Source organism: Magnolia sinica, chromosome 8, assembly GCF_029962835.1.
Source record: "Magnolia sinica isolate HGM2019 chromosome 8, MsV1, whole genome shotgun sequence".
NCBI lineage: Eukaryota > Viridiplantae > Streptophyta > Magnoliopsida > Magnoliales > Magnoliaceae > Magnolia > Magnolia sinica.
This window is the reverse complement of record NC_080580.1, coordinates 91,068,038-91,084,885: the sequence shown is the minus strand read 5'-3', so window position 1 is coordinate 91,084,885 and position 16,848 is coordinate 91,068,038. Positions and strand designations below refer to the sequence as shown.

General features: G+C 41.0%; 1 protein-coding gene and 1 non-coding gene across 2 annotated transcripts in view; both read right to left on the bottom strand.

Moving 5' to 3' along the window:
- LOC131253694 (unknown protein 1-like) overlaps window positions 1–15,475 on the bottom strand; it is a 69,141-nt gene extending 53,666 nt beyond the window's left edge. The window contains exon 1 of the mRNA XM_058254816.1: window positions 15,472–15,475. The gene's annotated coding sequence lies outside the window, so the exon portion shown is untranslated. The remainder of the gene's footprint in view (window positions 1–15,471) is intronic.
- Window positions 11,645–11,728, bottom strand: TRNAL-CAA (transfer RNA leucine (anticodon CAA)). Its single transcript has one exon. It is a non-coding gene; the product is annotated as a tRNA-Leu (tRNA).
- Window positions 15,476–16,848: the final 1,373 nt, after the last annotated feature.

The following is a 16,848-nucleotide window of genomic DNA, read 5'->3' as shown; positions in this document are numbered from 1 at the left end:
GTCGAGCCAACAAGGTAGGCCCAGAACTGGAAATGGCTCATGGGATCGGCCCATTGCCACCCTTAACTGGTAATGCCCACTCTGATTAGTGGGTGCCATCAACGTCCATTAGATGGTCCCCCTACCAAAGGCTTAGATTATCCATAAATTCAACCTGATCTATAACTCAGGTGGGCCACACCAAATGGAACAATGGGGACATTGGGGAGTGGGACACCCCCCCTAGGAATTTCCAGATGTGATGTGGGGTCCACTGTGATGTGCACGTATTATCCTACCCAGTCATTGGGTGGGACCCACTAGGATGGAGGGAACATCGAAAATTCAGTACATTCCAAAACTCAGGTGGGTTTTAAGCGTGATGGGTCATTGCTCCCTATGGTGTATTTCACCTATATTATGGATCGAGATTGTTCTTGGGATGTGCGGTGAAAATAAGGAGCCCTACTAAATGCACGGTTTTGATTTCATATATACATCATGGGTGGGCCCCACACAGATCAACGCATGTGACCATTCCCCATGTGGTCTACATCAAGGTTGGTGGGCCTCAGATCTGATAATACCTTTATATATATATATATATATATATATATATTTGTTCTTGGACCTTCCATGGTGAGGGGCCCATCATATTAAATTTGAATCTATGACCCATGGGCCCCACTTATACCGACTAGAAATCTAAAACCAGAATTCATTGCCTAAAACATGGGCTGATCGTTGTATGGTACTCTATTAGTTTATGGTACCGCGCGAGCTCATTTACCGCATATGTGCCACCACATCAAATGGCTACGAAATCCGAATCATTCGTCAGTGGGATCATATTCTGGCAGAATCAGGTCCTACTAATCAGGTGGGTCAAGGTTCATGAAAAAAAATGGATGGCTAAAGTGGACCGGGCTGCGATGATTCTTAGCCTTACAAGTTTTTCTGATATTGTTTCTAAGATTATGTATGGACCAGCCTGGTTTTTGGGCAAGAACACCTTCAAAGTCCGTACAACCTGATGGACGGGTTGGATCTTGCACCTATCTACCACACTGGCTCATGTGGTGGGGTGCAGATATTATCACTTGTACACTCGCGTGGGACTCAGCAGACATTCGACGTAAACTGAGGTAAGTCATGACACGCATGACATACATGACCACAACCTTCCTATGTCAGATATAATTAAATGAATCTTATCTCAAAATCAGATTGATATGGTGACCGTAACCGTCTATATTAATGGCCACCAACTACAGGTCCATGATCCAGCCCTCTCGAGGCGCGGGAGATACCTTGTCTCCATGTGATTGATGAACACGTTGCATGCATGGATTACATCCAAACCGTTCATTTGATAGGCCTCTCATGATCATATCAAAGAAACCCTTTTTAGGAGTTAATGGCGGGCCCACGGAATACCCGGTTTGGATCATCAAACACATGTGCCACGTGTATGGTACATGATGTGGAGGTGTGAAGATGCTGTCCCTGCGATGGAGGAGCTCCCATGCATGGGCATGTCTGCCCACAAGTGCGACATGTACATGCGACAGATAGACGTCATCCGGTGGTGCCCACCATATACAGAGTAGAATTCACGTACACATCAGGGTGGGACCCACCTGAACCGGCCAGAACTCAGGACCATAAATAGACTACACACGTGCGCACCTTTGTACACTTGTCATGAGGTCCATGTGATGCAGAATTCCATGAAATCCTTACCCAAATCTAAAATTTTAGTAGGTTATAGGAAAAGAAATGCAAATCAAGTTAGGAAATTGTTTTCATTTCCCATGGTCCACTAAAGTTTTGGATCAAAGTAAAATTGAGGTTGAGGAGTTTCATGAGGTGCTGCATGCTTCACATAGACCTTCCAAATTTTGGAGTCACACCATGCATCATGACGTACCAAAAAAGTTGCATGAGTTCTGTGCAAAGTGATGTGCGTAGCAGAGTATTCGTGTGTGTGTGTGTGTGGTGTGTGTGTGTGTATATATATATATATATATATATATATGGAAATGGTACTGTGACGTCAACTCATGGGAACATCCATCTAGTTGTGTGGCCCCCACCATGATGTATGTCTAAAATCAACACCGTGCATTTGATGGGTCCCCTTTAGTTTATGGGATACCCTAAAAATGAGCCGTAAAAGAATTTTAGGTGGGCTATACCATCTAAAACCATGTAAAGACATGACTAAAATATATAAAAGCACTTGGCAGGGCTCAGATTAGTTTTAGATGCGGCTGAAACTTGGTCTGAGCCCTCATCCAATTGGGACACATACAATGAATGGGCTGGATTTATGAACCACTATCTTAATGGGCCTAATAAATGATTATGAATGTTTTAGTAGGAGGGTAACTCCTCTCAATTGTTGTATGTGGTGTGGCCCACCCAAGTAATGGATTGACTTGATTTTTAAGCCCATGATCTACCATGGAATGGTGGGTCTGACTGATGGGTTAGATGTTCGACACACATCATGGTGAGCCCACACAACTTGACCTCATGGAAGTTTCCATAGTACTCTCTCTCTCTCTCTCTCTGTATATATCTCTCTGTGTACACACACACCTAGGCAGATGTGTTCCAAAAATTCCATCCCAACACAAAAGTGGCACACTTGCATAACTAAAATCAGTATAACTCGTAAAGACATGGACCACGGTCGCTTATTATATAAATACCACTTGCATGTTTTCCATTCCCCTCCACCGTTCGGGAGCAGGCTTATGTGGCACATGTGTATGATGATCTGATTGGTCCCAAAAAGAATTTCGTTCCTTGGGTGATCCTAACCATCTAATAGATAGACATTTATCTTTTAGTGATCACTAGTAAGAACCAATTGAAGGGTTGGATGGCCTGATACTAAATCGACGGTTCAGATCCCATCTAAGTGTGCCACGTGTTGAGAATGACACGGAGGCATGGAAAAAGTCAGTATATATACTATCTTCTTTCATGGAATTTTAGAGCATCTCTCAAGTTGAAGGATTCTCTCTCTCACGTATGGAGACCGTCGGACCCAAAGACCTGGAAGAGAGCTTCTCTTTCAGCTGCCACGAGCTCAACTCCGCTCTCCAATTCCTCCCTTCGTCCGACGACGACGAATCGTACATCGAAATCGACATCGAATCGCCTCCAGATTCCACTGAATTCGAGTTCCCCATTCCCTTCTCATCCGTTGAATTCTCCGATCAGATTCGACCCGATGACCTTTTCGGACCCGATTGCAAGATGACTGGCCCACATCCGAATCCAGAGATGGGAATTTCTTACGGCGATCGATCGTCACCATCTGCGACGCCTGACATTTCGACGGTCGGGATTTCAGAGGCTAAGTTCAGGGTAGTTCAAGACGAAGTCAAAGAATCTAAACTAGTCAACGATCGTTCCCGCAAAAATCGGCAATTCGCCCGCAGGCTGAGGAAACGGGACCGGGTTGGGAGCAGGTAAGAGCACACGTGGCATAGGTGATTCCTGCATCACTAAGCTCTTTGGGACCCATCATGATTTTATGTATCATATCCACACCGTCCATCAATTTTCTCAGCTCATTTTATTGCAGGATTCCAAAAATTAGGAGGATTCAAATCTCAAGTGTACCATACCATAGGAAATAGTTGCGATAATGGACGTCCGACGTTAAAACATTCATAGGGAACACCATGATGTTTATTTTCCATCCAAACCGTTAATCATGTTAGTGCGACTCTTATGGAGGGAAAACACAAATATCATCTTGATGAAAAATTTCTGTGGACCCCAAGAAGTTTTTAATGGTGATCATTCACTCCCCACTTTCTCTTATGGTGTGGTCCATTGGGGATTCAGATACATCTCATTTTTAGAATAAAAATATAAAATGAGCTGGAAATTTTTTTGGACGGCGTGGATATTATATTCATTTCACCTTGGGCCCCACAGTGCTTAGTGCTGCAGGAATTCCATGCAGACAAACGCTGTAGGCTATGCGCTTTCTTTATCATATGATTCATATCACGTACGCAAGCCCTTGCAGAGCCCTGCACGTCAGTGCAAGCACGCGTGCAAACGGGACGCGTTCTAGATATCTGAGCTTTCCATCAGGTGGACCCCTGCACGTCAGTGCAAGCACGTGTGCATACGGGACGCGTGCTAGATATCTGAGCTTTCCATCGGGTGGACCCCTGCACGTCAGTGCAAGCATGTTGTTTCAATCCTGAGGTGGGGAACACCGTACGGAACAGATGGGCGTCCGTTGGTTTTGTTCATTGTACGCCATCTGGAGGCTGAAGCAGATACCTTTTTTTATTGGGAGATCCAATTCACGTGGCCCACCTGATGAAAAGCTCGGATCTTGCACGTGCATACTTTTTTCGGACGTCTGGTTGAATAGCAGTCGCTCTACATGCGCGACCAGAATCGTCCATTTTGCTCTGCGGGTTAAACACCAAATCTATTTGCGGCCCACCATCGTGTTTTATATGAGAAATCCACTCCATCCATCAGGTTATGACCATTATTTCCACCGTACAGGAAAATATCAGCATGATAAAAAGACTCATATGGGCCACACCAGTGGGAACAATGTAGAATTGCGCCTAAAACCTTTAAGTTTATACAATGTGGCCCGCATGATAAATGGATCAGTCTAGTTTTTTTATATTCCATTAATCATGGTGGGTCTCATCTTACGAACAGGGTTGATGAAAGATAAATGCCATGGTGGTCCCACACTCGGACCTACGGTTGGCATCCCATCCCCATTGTCCCTGTGATGTGTCCCACCTGAGTTATGAATCTTGGTTATTTCTTAAACCCACCCACTATAATCAAGGACTTCACCTGATGGATGGAGTGGATTTCATATATACAACATGGTAGACCCAATATAGCCGTGTAGCAGTCGGTAAGCCAGACGGGAATCGACATTATCGTGACATCTGGAATCGGATTGCATGAAGACCCGATCAGTAGGTATATCCCTGATGACGTGAATATTTGGGACCCACTGTGATGTATATGTTTTATCCACTCCGTCCATTTATTTTTCTAGATCATTTTAGATCAAGACCCTAAAAATGAGATAGATCCAAACGTCAAATGGACCACACCCCAGGGAAAATTAGGGATAATGACGAATGCCACCGTTGAAAACTTCCAAGGGCCCACCATCCTGTTTATAAGATAGCACAGACCTGGATGAAAGGAACACCAATATCACCTTGAACCAAAGCTATTGTTGCCCTCAAGAAGTTTTCAATGGCAGGAGTTCAATCCCCCACCGTTTCCTGTGGTGTGGCCCACTTGAGCCTTCGATCTGCTTCATTTTTTGGCTCATGCCCTAAAATGAGTTGGCAAAAAAGTTGGACTGGGTGGATAAAATGCATACATCACGGTGTGCCTCAAAGAGTGAGATCGAGGGCCTCCTTGGTGGCCCCAATGCTGATATTACCTGAAAGATGGCCCCCACGAATGAATACCGTCAATCAAGATGATTGGCGGCCACAACGAATGTGAACCATCAAAGCACTGACACAGAGAATTAGGTGCATGTGCATACACAATCTACACCGTATCCCCATCAGGAAGTAACAGATCTCATAGTCAAACCTAAGAGATGGTCCCCTCACATTGGAACCGTCGATCAAGACGTACCTTCTTTCTATAATTACTAACGCCGAGAATTTCTCGAACCATTCCTCGATCAGGAACTGAGTGCCAGCGGTCCTGATCTAACCTAAGAGGTGGTCCCTAATCTGAACGGTTTAAATAATCTGTAAAACTGAGGATGTGGACCCCACACCCAAAAACCCACGTGGGTCGGTTTTCTATAATAACACAGACCGAGAGTTTAGTTCAAGCAACTGGGTTTTGGACCATTCCTCGTACCAATACGCTAATAACGATGAAATGATATATACAATGGGACTCGGATTGCGTAGCGTGGCACGCAGCACGGACGTCGGCGCTGGAAAAGCATTGTGGGCCCCACCATGACGTGTGTGTTTTATCCACGCCGTCTAATCATTTTTCCAGCCCATTTTTAGGCATGTTCCCAAAAATGATGCATGTACAATTCTCAGGTGGACCACACCATAAGGAAACAGTGGTGATTGAACGCCCACCATTAAAAATGTTCTGGGCCCACCGTAACGTTTGTTTACCATCCACACTGTTCATCACGTCACACAGACATGGATAAAGGGAAAAAAACAAACGTCTGCTTGATACAAAACTTTTGTAGCCCTCAGTAAGGTTTTAGTGGTGGCCGTTCAATCACCATTTTTCTTATTGTGTGGTCCACCTGAGATTTGTACATGCCTCCTTTTTAGATCATGGCCTGAAATGAACGGCGTGGATAAACACCTACATCATGGTGGGTCCACAGAGCTTTTCTAGTAGCACGACGTACCGAGGCGGTGCTGTGTGTTACACTGCGCAATTCGTCATCTGTACACCCACATGATGTTTGTGTTTTATCTGCGCCGTCCATCCATTTTTCCGGTTCATTTTGGGATGAACCCAAAAAATGGAGCAGATCCAAATAGCAGGTGGGCCATACCACAGGAAACACAGGTGATTGAATGCCCACCATTAAAACCTTCTTGGGCCCAAAAAGTTTTTAATGGTGGGGTTTCAATCACCATTGATTCCTATGGTGTGGTCCACCTGATATTTGGATCTGTGTCATTTTTTAAATCACAATCTAAAATGAGCTGGAAATTTTGTTTGACGGCATGGATAAAATACTCACATCATAATGGGGCCCACAGAGCTTTTCCAGCTGGTGCCGTGTGCTACACCACCCAAATCTGACTCCTATCCAATGCTCGATCCACTGTTCTCACGTGGGGCCCACATCTCAACGACCCAATTCATTATTTTAGGTCGGTTCCATGGCGATCGAAGATCTCCAAGAAAATGTCCCCTCCCATATAATCTGAACCGTTAGATTGGGTTGATTAGTTGTAGGCCATTGGCTGTAACAAACAGTCCACCTTCATCTGACGGCTACGGCCATCTGAGATGGGATTGTGGGAGATGTTAGCGAATCACCCGTTACATGATGGATCCTATAATAAGATGAAAGGCTGAGATTACCAAAAGATGGGCCCCACATAATACTTTTATTGTGGACTATTTCAGGAAGCCATCTAAGATCGTGACCGCAGTTAATAACGGGGTCATGAAGTTGTTCATCAAGCTTCGATCAGGAAACATCGTGTCCACTTTCATGTCGTTGATTAAATCATACTACACTTTCTCTCTCCGATCCAACGGCGGAGATGACACCAAAAGATCACATGTATATCGCAGATTAACAAAACCATTTACGACATGGTGGGCCGGCCAGCTGGATAATAGCAACACCGACAGCAACAACAACAGCAACAATAAAAAGGTGGTTGAGGGAGAGAATTTGCTGCATGCTGCTATTGATTACTGCAAAAGATCGCCCGCAGATATTGTGGATTATTGCTGATACGTACTGTTCTTTTATAACAATATCAACCTGGCACGTATTTTGGACATCTGAACCGTTAATATGATGGACCCCACGTGGAAGATTATCAAGATTGCCTGAGAAGGAGGCTGGCCTGATCGTCATGCCATGTCATCTTCGTGATGGGCCACGCAATGCACGGCTCAGATGTCGAAAATACTTGCCGGGTTGGTACATATGGCCCTGTGTAAATTTGCGCTTATGAGCATTACTCTCTGAAATAAAATATTTTAGAGTCTTTTACATTTAGCAGCCTAAAATCTCCTACTTTTACAGTATTGAGTTGGATAACTGCTGTAGCATGGGCCCAACAATCATCATCTCGAGGGATTTGATCATCAAATATTGATGGGTGTGTAATTTTGATCAGTGAGCCATGGGCCTTTGAAATGATGCCAATGGTGTGTGTTGATGCAGAAATATGGTTAGCCTTACATGGACATCCGTGTACCTACACAAAGGATGAACAAAGGAAACTATAGTTAGTATAAGGGATCCTCCGATGCTCAAGTTAGGTTAGGAATCTAGGTCTAATTCAGTAACGAGTTTTTAGCTAGAGAGTCTACCACCGGAGCAAGAGTAAGGATCCACGCTACTCTCTGTAGTTAATGAGAGGCGGTGACGTAGGAAGGATTTCCTTATTTAGCAGGTAGCAATAGAATTCGAATCCTACTATAAATCATAAGGATCTCTCTAAATTATCGATTGAGATATCAAGTAGATCTATATTGCGGTAGGCTCTCTAGATGTTCGGCTAGGATCTTAGACGAGTGCAGTCGAGATCAGGTCAGATCCAGTAGAAGGCGGGTCACGCCGACCTGAGATAAGCCGGCATGTCTTCTTTCCAAGTGGTCAGTCGCTTAGGCCGAGGTGTGAGAGTGAGCCTAAACTTGAACTTATTCCGAGCTCATCCCTGTACTTAGACAAACTGGAGTGGAAATTGAGCTCGCGTCAGTCGAATAGCAGTCTTGCGCTGTCATGGTTGATGCTGGTTGGACCCAACTCACCCACATCTTAGTAGATTTCTCAAGGGAAGTCATTCTCCCGTCTTGAGTTATCTTGGTCAGTCCGTTTTTTACCCACAACAGTTTGGACCATCAATCGTTCAATCATTGAGTTCAGCTATGGCATCGGCCCCGTGATTACCATATCAACTGCTGGGATCATACAATATTTAAAAACGAATAAAAAATAAAAAATAAAAATCAGTGGTTTGGATAATGTAAAATCAGGAAGTAAAAACATATCAATGGCTTAGGTTGTGCAAAATTGAAAATAAAAATAAAAATTGTAAGTGACAAAAGTGGGATTTGAATCCACACCCTCGAATTTTGATGTAGTTTTTTTTTTTTTTCCAGATGATACAACAACATTTTTGTTATGGTTTCAAAAAAGTGAAATTAAAAATAATAGCAAGGTTTAACTCTGGATTTTTTTAAAAACCCAGTTCAGTTCAATAAAACATATATTAACATGAAATATTTTTAAATTGTGTTTAAAAATAGTATGTCATTCTACACTTGAAGTTAAATATAAAAAATACCGAGGAAAATATGATTTTATTATTTTATGTTGGTTTATAATCCATGTAAATTGAGGCCCTCTAATTTGACGGTTTAAGTTGAGTTACATATTTCTCATGTATTTATTTTTTATTTATTTAAAGTAGGGCCTATCACTTGGAACTTGTAGTTTTGATTTACACATTTCTCACATGTGGTTGTGGGTTTGGGTGGCAATTGGACTAGAATACTGACAAGGCTCATTCAGCCATAGACTAGGCTTGGACTTGTTAGCTTTGTGTTAAGCTTAGGCCTGACTTCCATGGTCCGATGTAGGGTTGGGCTTAAGTCATTCTAGCACAGCTTGACTTGCCTGAATGGACTTCCTGTACAAGTATTGTATCTTAGGAGTGTCATTCTAATGCTCAATTAAGCAACTTATATGCATATTAAATGTTGACTATTATTTTCTTTCATTTTAAGTGTTTTTGTGCATGTGTGGTTAGTGAAATATGTTAGGTGGGTTCAGGTAGAAAATAGGGATTTTATTATCTTTTCGGCGTAGCCATGATTGGTTGAATCCGAGTCAAACCAATCGGTTGTGCTAGTACCATGCTAGGCTAGGTCAAGCTCAAGCGTGGGGCCATAAGTGTTTGAGTTAGGCTAGATTTGGCTCAAGCCCAACCCATTACGGCGTCAAGTTGTGTATTAAGGGGGCCTTTTGGATACACCAATAACCAGCTAAGTAAAAATAATAATAATAATAAAGAAAGGTTTTAAAAAATGGTTTACTTCTTTTTTTCAACCATATTTGGTTAATAATGAAAAGCAAAAAAGTTTACCTTGGTTAACGTTTTTATTGAAAACTTCAAAAAATAATTACTTTTAAGTCCTTAATTGTGAATTTTCTTGTTGACCACTTTCTCATCTCTCTCCCCTCCTTACCTAAATAGGCAACTAAGAGTGGAGATGGATATTCTTTGAGTCAAACCCAAGTCAGCATGACACTTAAGGCCATACGCCTGAGCTTGACCTATGCCTAGCATGAGCCTAGCACAACAAGGTCATGCTAGGCAACAGTACTTAGGGCTTGAGCTCCGCCGACGACTAGGATTGGCCTAGCATAAGAAGCTCAAACGTGAGCCTAAAAAAATTGGTTGAACTTTGTTCGACCTAGTTTAGTCCAAAAACTTATAAAATCTCATTTCCCACCTTACTGGTCAAGTGGGCCAAATGTGTAAAAGAATAAAAAAATGTTAAATGAAAAATAAAAATAAAAATCTACATTCAAGACACATGGGTTGCTTAATCGAAGATTAGATTGACATGTGTAGAAGATAAGATGTACGTATGAAATTGGATCAAGCTGGTTTTTTTTTTTTCACACACACACACACACACGCCCTCACACTCACGCCGTAGTAGGATTTCACCACCTTTGGATACTCGAACCCTTGACCGGGTGTTGAAACTCCTCTACCACTGGAGCAAGAGTCTACCACCCTTGATCGAGCTGGTTAACTTGGGTCATGTCGAGCTAAAGTTTCACCATAAGCCCAGCAAGCCTAGTTTGAAAAATTGATTGGACCATGTATGTTAGGGCCAAGCTCATAGTTTTAAAGTTGAATCCGGTTCATCATAACACCTAGCCCATTGCCACCCTTACCCACGACAGTAGATGAGAAATATATAAATCAAATTCAAACTGTTCAAATAGTTAGGTCCACTTTAGATGAATCATAAGCGAAACACATGAGAAATATGTTACTCAGGTTAAATTGTCCAAATAGTAGGCGCCACTTCAGATATACCATAAATTAACATAAAATAGTGAAATGATATGGATGCTTGATGGATGGTACTTTATATATTTAATTTCAATTATAGATAGTACACATTATTTTTGAAGAGAGTTCAAAATTATTCCATATTAATACATGTTGATCAAATAAAGTTTACATAATGTATAGAATTAAAATATTATATTTAGTTTCAGTCTTTTGATACCCATAACAAATATTTTGTTTTATCCAAACAACCCTAGGTTAAAAATTTTGAGGCCTTTTAAAGAAATACATTAACAAGAAACAAAAAAATAAAAACCTTTCCCACGTCTCATTGCTTATTTTCAAACTTAAGCGGGTATTGGTGCATTCAAGCAACCCCTTATTATACCAACAGTTTTTTATCACTAGGATCAACTGCGCTGTGGGCCTAGCAATTATCAAATCAACAGCTTGGGTCATGCAAGTAAATTTTTTTAAAAAAAAAAACCAATGGTTTGGATAATTTTAATCCAGAATTTTAAAAAAATCAAAGGTTTTGATTATGCAAAATTGGGAAGAAAAAAAGGTGTAAGCATCAGTAGTGAGATTTAAACCCATGGGCCTTGAATATTGATGATTTAGATGTGTGAGAGAGAGAGATATTTGGTGCCTGGATCATCAAAGGTGAAACTGTCAGTACCAACCGTTTTTATCATGGGGACCAATTGCACCTTGGGCCTGGTAATCACCACTCGGATCATGCAAAATTAAAAATCAACGGTTTAGATTTTACAAAATTAAATATCAACGGAGTAGATGATGCAAAATTGGAAAGTAAAAAAACAATCAAATGCAAAATTAAAAATAATTTTTATTGTCAGAAGTGGGATTTGAACCCACGCCCTCTCTCGAGGACCAGAACTTGAGTCTGGCGCCTTAGACCACTCGGCCATCCTGACTTTGATATGTAAGTTGAGATTTTTTGTAATATAATATATGTTATAAGATCATGCTCTTGTGTAACATATCTGTCACGTGTGCCCATGTGCTATAAGTGAGACCATCTATCTTCAAAGACCATGAAGTGTATAAGGTTTTACCCGGTGTTTCCCTGACTGTGTGGCCCACCTTGATGTATGGGTTGTATGTCCACACTTTTCATTAGCTTTTCGGTAGACCCAAATCTCAAATGTACTACAAAGTAGAGACTTAAGATGGAATGTTGATTATTAAATTATATTTTTTAGGGCTATGAAAGTTTTGAGTCAAGCTAATAGCATGGATGTACAGCATATATATTAAGTTCATTGCGTCTTCGGGCTCGGCAAGGTAAGGTAATAAGTCGGGATTGAAAGGTGCCTTGCTTCTTTGGCTCAACAGGAGAAGCAGGATATACACCGGAAATTCACTCTGCCTGGAAGAGATCGGTTGGGCTGGGAAGATGAGAGATCAACAACGGAGCTACTAGCTACTGGTTGGAAAGGAAAGGATAAGACCACCTTTCATACATTACTACTAACATTCGAATAGCGAATGAAAGACCAAGAGCCATTAGGCTAAAGAAAGCACTTCTAGCTGGGTTGACGATTGTGTGGCCCTCATTCAACTGGAAGTAGGAAATTAATTCCGGCACGACCAATGACTTAGTCTCCTACTATCTAGGAAACACCCACAACAGTGTTGCCAGATAACACCTAATTCGCTCCCAAGCACCACAGGTGCAACATACAACCTTTAGGTACTCTACATGTGTCAAATATTCCTGTGGTCATGTATGCATATACCACATATGTCACACGTGTCACTTTTCATTCCTTTGTATTATCGTGTTGACTCTCTCTTCATATTGATGGATTTTCTTTGAGTATGTCAAATATGGGCTATTGATTGGTAACCTTTTAGCTGTTTATTTGCGTTTGTGCAATTCAATGAAACACGAGTCCATGCGTGTGAGTGAGGCCATGTATTTGCTTTGCACGTGCGATTAAGAAGTGCAGATGTGTCGAAGCTGTATGTCTGATTGAACACCAATGCCTTCACAATGAGATGGACCGATTAAGATCAGATTCTAGGATCCAAACACCCTCTTGATCATTAGTTGTAATAGTGATCAAACGATTTGCATAAAAGTATGGGTTAGTTCTTCCTCATGGGCTTTTTTTTGCCTCACGTGCATGACTTTTTTTCACCAATAATTATAGTTAATGTATTTCTTTAAAAAAAATGAAGATGATCAAATAAGAAAAAAAAAAAGAAAAAGTTAAAACAATGTGGATTTTATTATTTTGTAGATAATACCCATTACAAATAATATAGTAAATTTAATTAGAGAAATATAAAAGTGACAATACCTAATACATTTGTATGAATAGACGATCTAAGCGAATGATCAACTGAATGTAACCAAGGAGTTTAATCTCTCAAGCAAGAATTCAGTTTATTGGAATCCAATAGAGAAAATTGTGGATGTTTATGTTATTTTCATGATATTATTATAGTAGCGTTGGACAATAGCGATATATGTTAGAAGTAAGATCAAACTAAGCTATTCTAAGATAAATGTAAAAGTAAATGTAAAGAGTGTATATTATGTTTGTCGTGTGGCCTCAAACTCTTTATCATGCTCTCCTTTTATAGGCTTTGGGAGGTGGCAAAACTCTTGCTGGGTTTCTTTGATGGTCCATGATCTTTCACAATTACAGCTTGTAAACTTCTTGATGTAGAGCGGGTCGCGGACAGTTTCATGCCCAAGATGGATCAGAAAAGGTCCGGTCAACGACAGAAGTGATCCGAACCGTCAGACTTTAGATCGGGTGTATCTCGCAATCCAGAATGAGTAATCTTACGTAAAATATATGATTTTGGGGTAGAACAAGCTACTTTAGCCAACCAACCCCGCTATGCTGGGTTACACAACCCAGAATTACGAAAAACTCCTAGATCAACGATCGTTTCCCTATTTTAATTTCGTGTTTACTATAAATATTAAGTTTTAATTTGATTATAACTTTTCATCCGTCAGGCTTTAGGAGTTGCGCCCAACGTGAAAAGAGCTTAGAATAATTAGGAGAACGATTTCGTGAAGCTAAATAGGACACTTACTATTTTTGGCCAAAAACCTTGTGCACTAGTAGACATCACGACCGTCTATAAATAGTAAGTTTACTGTTTATAGTAAGTCGCGGATTATAGGAGTTGTAGTTGTAGTTTGATTTAGATTTTTTTTCCCATTGCTTAGTACCCCTATTTTAAGGGATGTGAACTCGTTTTTATGGATCAATTAATCAATTTCGAATTTATTAGAATTTATTTCTATTTTCTGCTTTCTTTTCTTGTGGATTCGAAAAGTCTCTGTGAGGAGTCCAGAGAAGCTCCGTGGATTTGGAGTAGTTATCCTCATCATGTTTATCCTTGCGTCACTTCTCATAAGGAGTCTCCAAAAATATGAAACCATTTGGTTAGATCTTCACTTTTATGCAAAATGCTTCATGTAGATCAAACCTTTGTAATATTGTTGCATATAAATATGGATCATGCCCACCCTTCAATCCATCATGCTTTTGAATATTTGTGGATTTGATATAACTAGATCCATTAGATCCTGATCGAGCCTCATTTCATTAATGCCAATTTGCTCATATATTAGTCCAATCTTCAAATTGTTAGAATGTTTGTAATTATGACGAGAGCTCTTAACATCTTAGGAATAATTTTCCATTTTAGAAGGATTACGAGATACTACCTGACCGAACATATTTAGATTTGTGATAAAAACCTTGTCTTAGTGTTGTTTTTTTTTTTTTTTTTTTAATGAATGCATCTTATATGTTGCTTCGGTCATGTGTCGCGTGGCTATGTGGCATTGGTCAATTTATTTCTTAAAAAGCATGTGTAACATCCTTGATTTTCACTGTTTTGGAGAGCAAATATATCGTCAAAGAAGAGAAAAAAAATGATATCTTCTAGTGTGAGTACAACTGCCACCATTGAACCATAATGTTAGCACGTGATGACTTGTCATTGTGCTACGTTCATGTTTCGAAAATGTGTGTAAAAAATGTAACTTCCGTACCAATCCAATAAGCACATGCTCTAATCAAAACAATATACGTCATCTGGTGATGAATATCCTAGACCTAGGCCACAAGAGTTGCAATGTCATTCTTGCTTTCTCACTTTACCATGTTTATTATATATGCGGAGCCCAACCGTATGTCTTGTCCATGCCATCCATTTTTTTATCATCTCATTTGAAGGCATGGTCTCAAAATTGAAGAGATCATAGCTCAAGTGTAACACACCACCGGAAACTATTGGGATAATGTTATCACGTAGTTTGTATGAGTCAGTATTTTTTGAATTCAAGATCGTGGAAAAAATAAGTCAATGATGCCATTAGGAAGAAGTCTTCCTTCTCAAGTGGACCACATGAAACCTCCGTAGGACCTAAACATCAACCTACACTTGTCATGATCCAACCTGTTCATGAGGCCAAGTAGAGATGAACGAAGGGAAAAGACAAATATCAACCTGATCTAAAACTTCTTAGCTCTAGGAAGTTTTCAACGCTGACCGTTAGAACAGATGGATGGCGTGGACTACAAATGCATCACGGTGGGACCCACAAACTCTACTTATAGTGTATTGAGTTACTCGGTAGGCAATCCGCTTTGGAGATGAGCACACAGAGGTGGATCCCACACGATGCACGGTCTAGATCAATAACTGTTTCTACCATAATCAATACAAACCATCGATTTCATAAGCCATTGCTCGAATCATTAGCATCTGATGATCAGGGTGATTTTTTAAGAATGGATGGTCAATCAAAGGTGGGCCTCGCGTGATGGACCGTCTGGATCACTGGTCAAGCCTTACCAATACTATAAATATGAACGATTCATTTTCCATCCATTGATCAAACGATTAAAGTAATCAGACCAGAATTTTTGGGAGGATGGGCAATCAAGATGCGTCCCACGCGATGTACAGTGATAAGGCTTTTCCTAAAATAACGAGGCCTCTTCTGGTAAGATGATATGGAACATTTATATCCTGATTGCCGGTTGGATGGTTAGGATGATATCATATGATCCAAGTGACTTTTCAAGAAGGATGCGCAATCCAAGGTGTGGCCCCACTAGTAGATTCCACGTAGCAATTATTTGCATTTTCCACGTCAAATTTCATGCACAAAATACAAAATGCACAGTGGGGCCTGATGTGATGTGTGTATTTTATTTTCATCCATGCCGTCCATCTGTTTTGCCATATTATTGTAGTGCATGCGCTAAAAAAAATGAGGTATATCCAAAGCCAAGTGGACCACACTACAGTAAACAGACCGCATTAAACACACTTACCGTTGAAAACTTCTTGGGGCTATGTGTTTTCCTTTCATACACGTTTGGGTGATCTTATTAATAAGCTCGACGGCAAATAAACGTCATGGTGGGCCCTAGGAAGGTTTCCACCGTTGGCGTCTAATCCGCACCATAAGGTCCACTTGACCTTTGAAACTTCCTCAATTTTGAGATCATGATCTGAAATGTGCTGGAAAAACGTATGGACGACGGGATAAAACACATACATCGCGATGGGCCCCATGAAGAGGGTAAGGGCCTGTTTGGCTGTGCGAATCCCATGAAATTAGGAGGGATGGGATGGATTTTAAGGTAATGATGGTTGTGCCAGTGGATTGGTTTAAGATTCATGGGATTGCTATATCCCGGGACAAGTTAAGTGGGTCTGTTTGGGACGCCCGGCATATCTCGGGATTTTACCTTCCAATCCATCCAACCAAGAGATGGGATCAAATTTAAGGTAACGATGGTGATGTCAGTGGATTGTTTTAAAATCCATAGGATTGCTTATATCCCTGGACAAGTTAACCGGGTCTGTTTGGCTCGTCATGCATATCCCAGGATATCGCCGGTCCCAACCCTCCTAATACCGTGGTATCGGTCTAGCCAAACAGGCCCTAAAGGGATACCCACGCAACCCTTGGTAGGAGAGATTAGGTGCGGCCCTGGTCTCACGCTGCAAGGTGCGACTCTGACCGTGGGGCCCACCTTGAGGT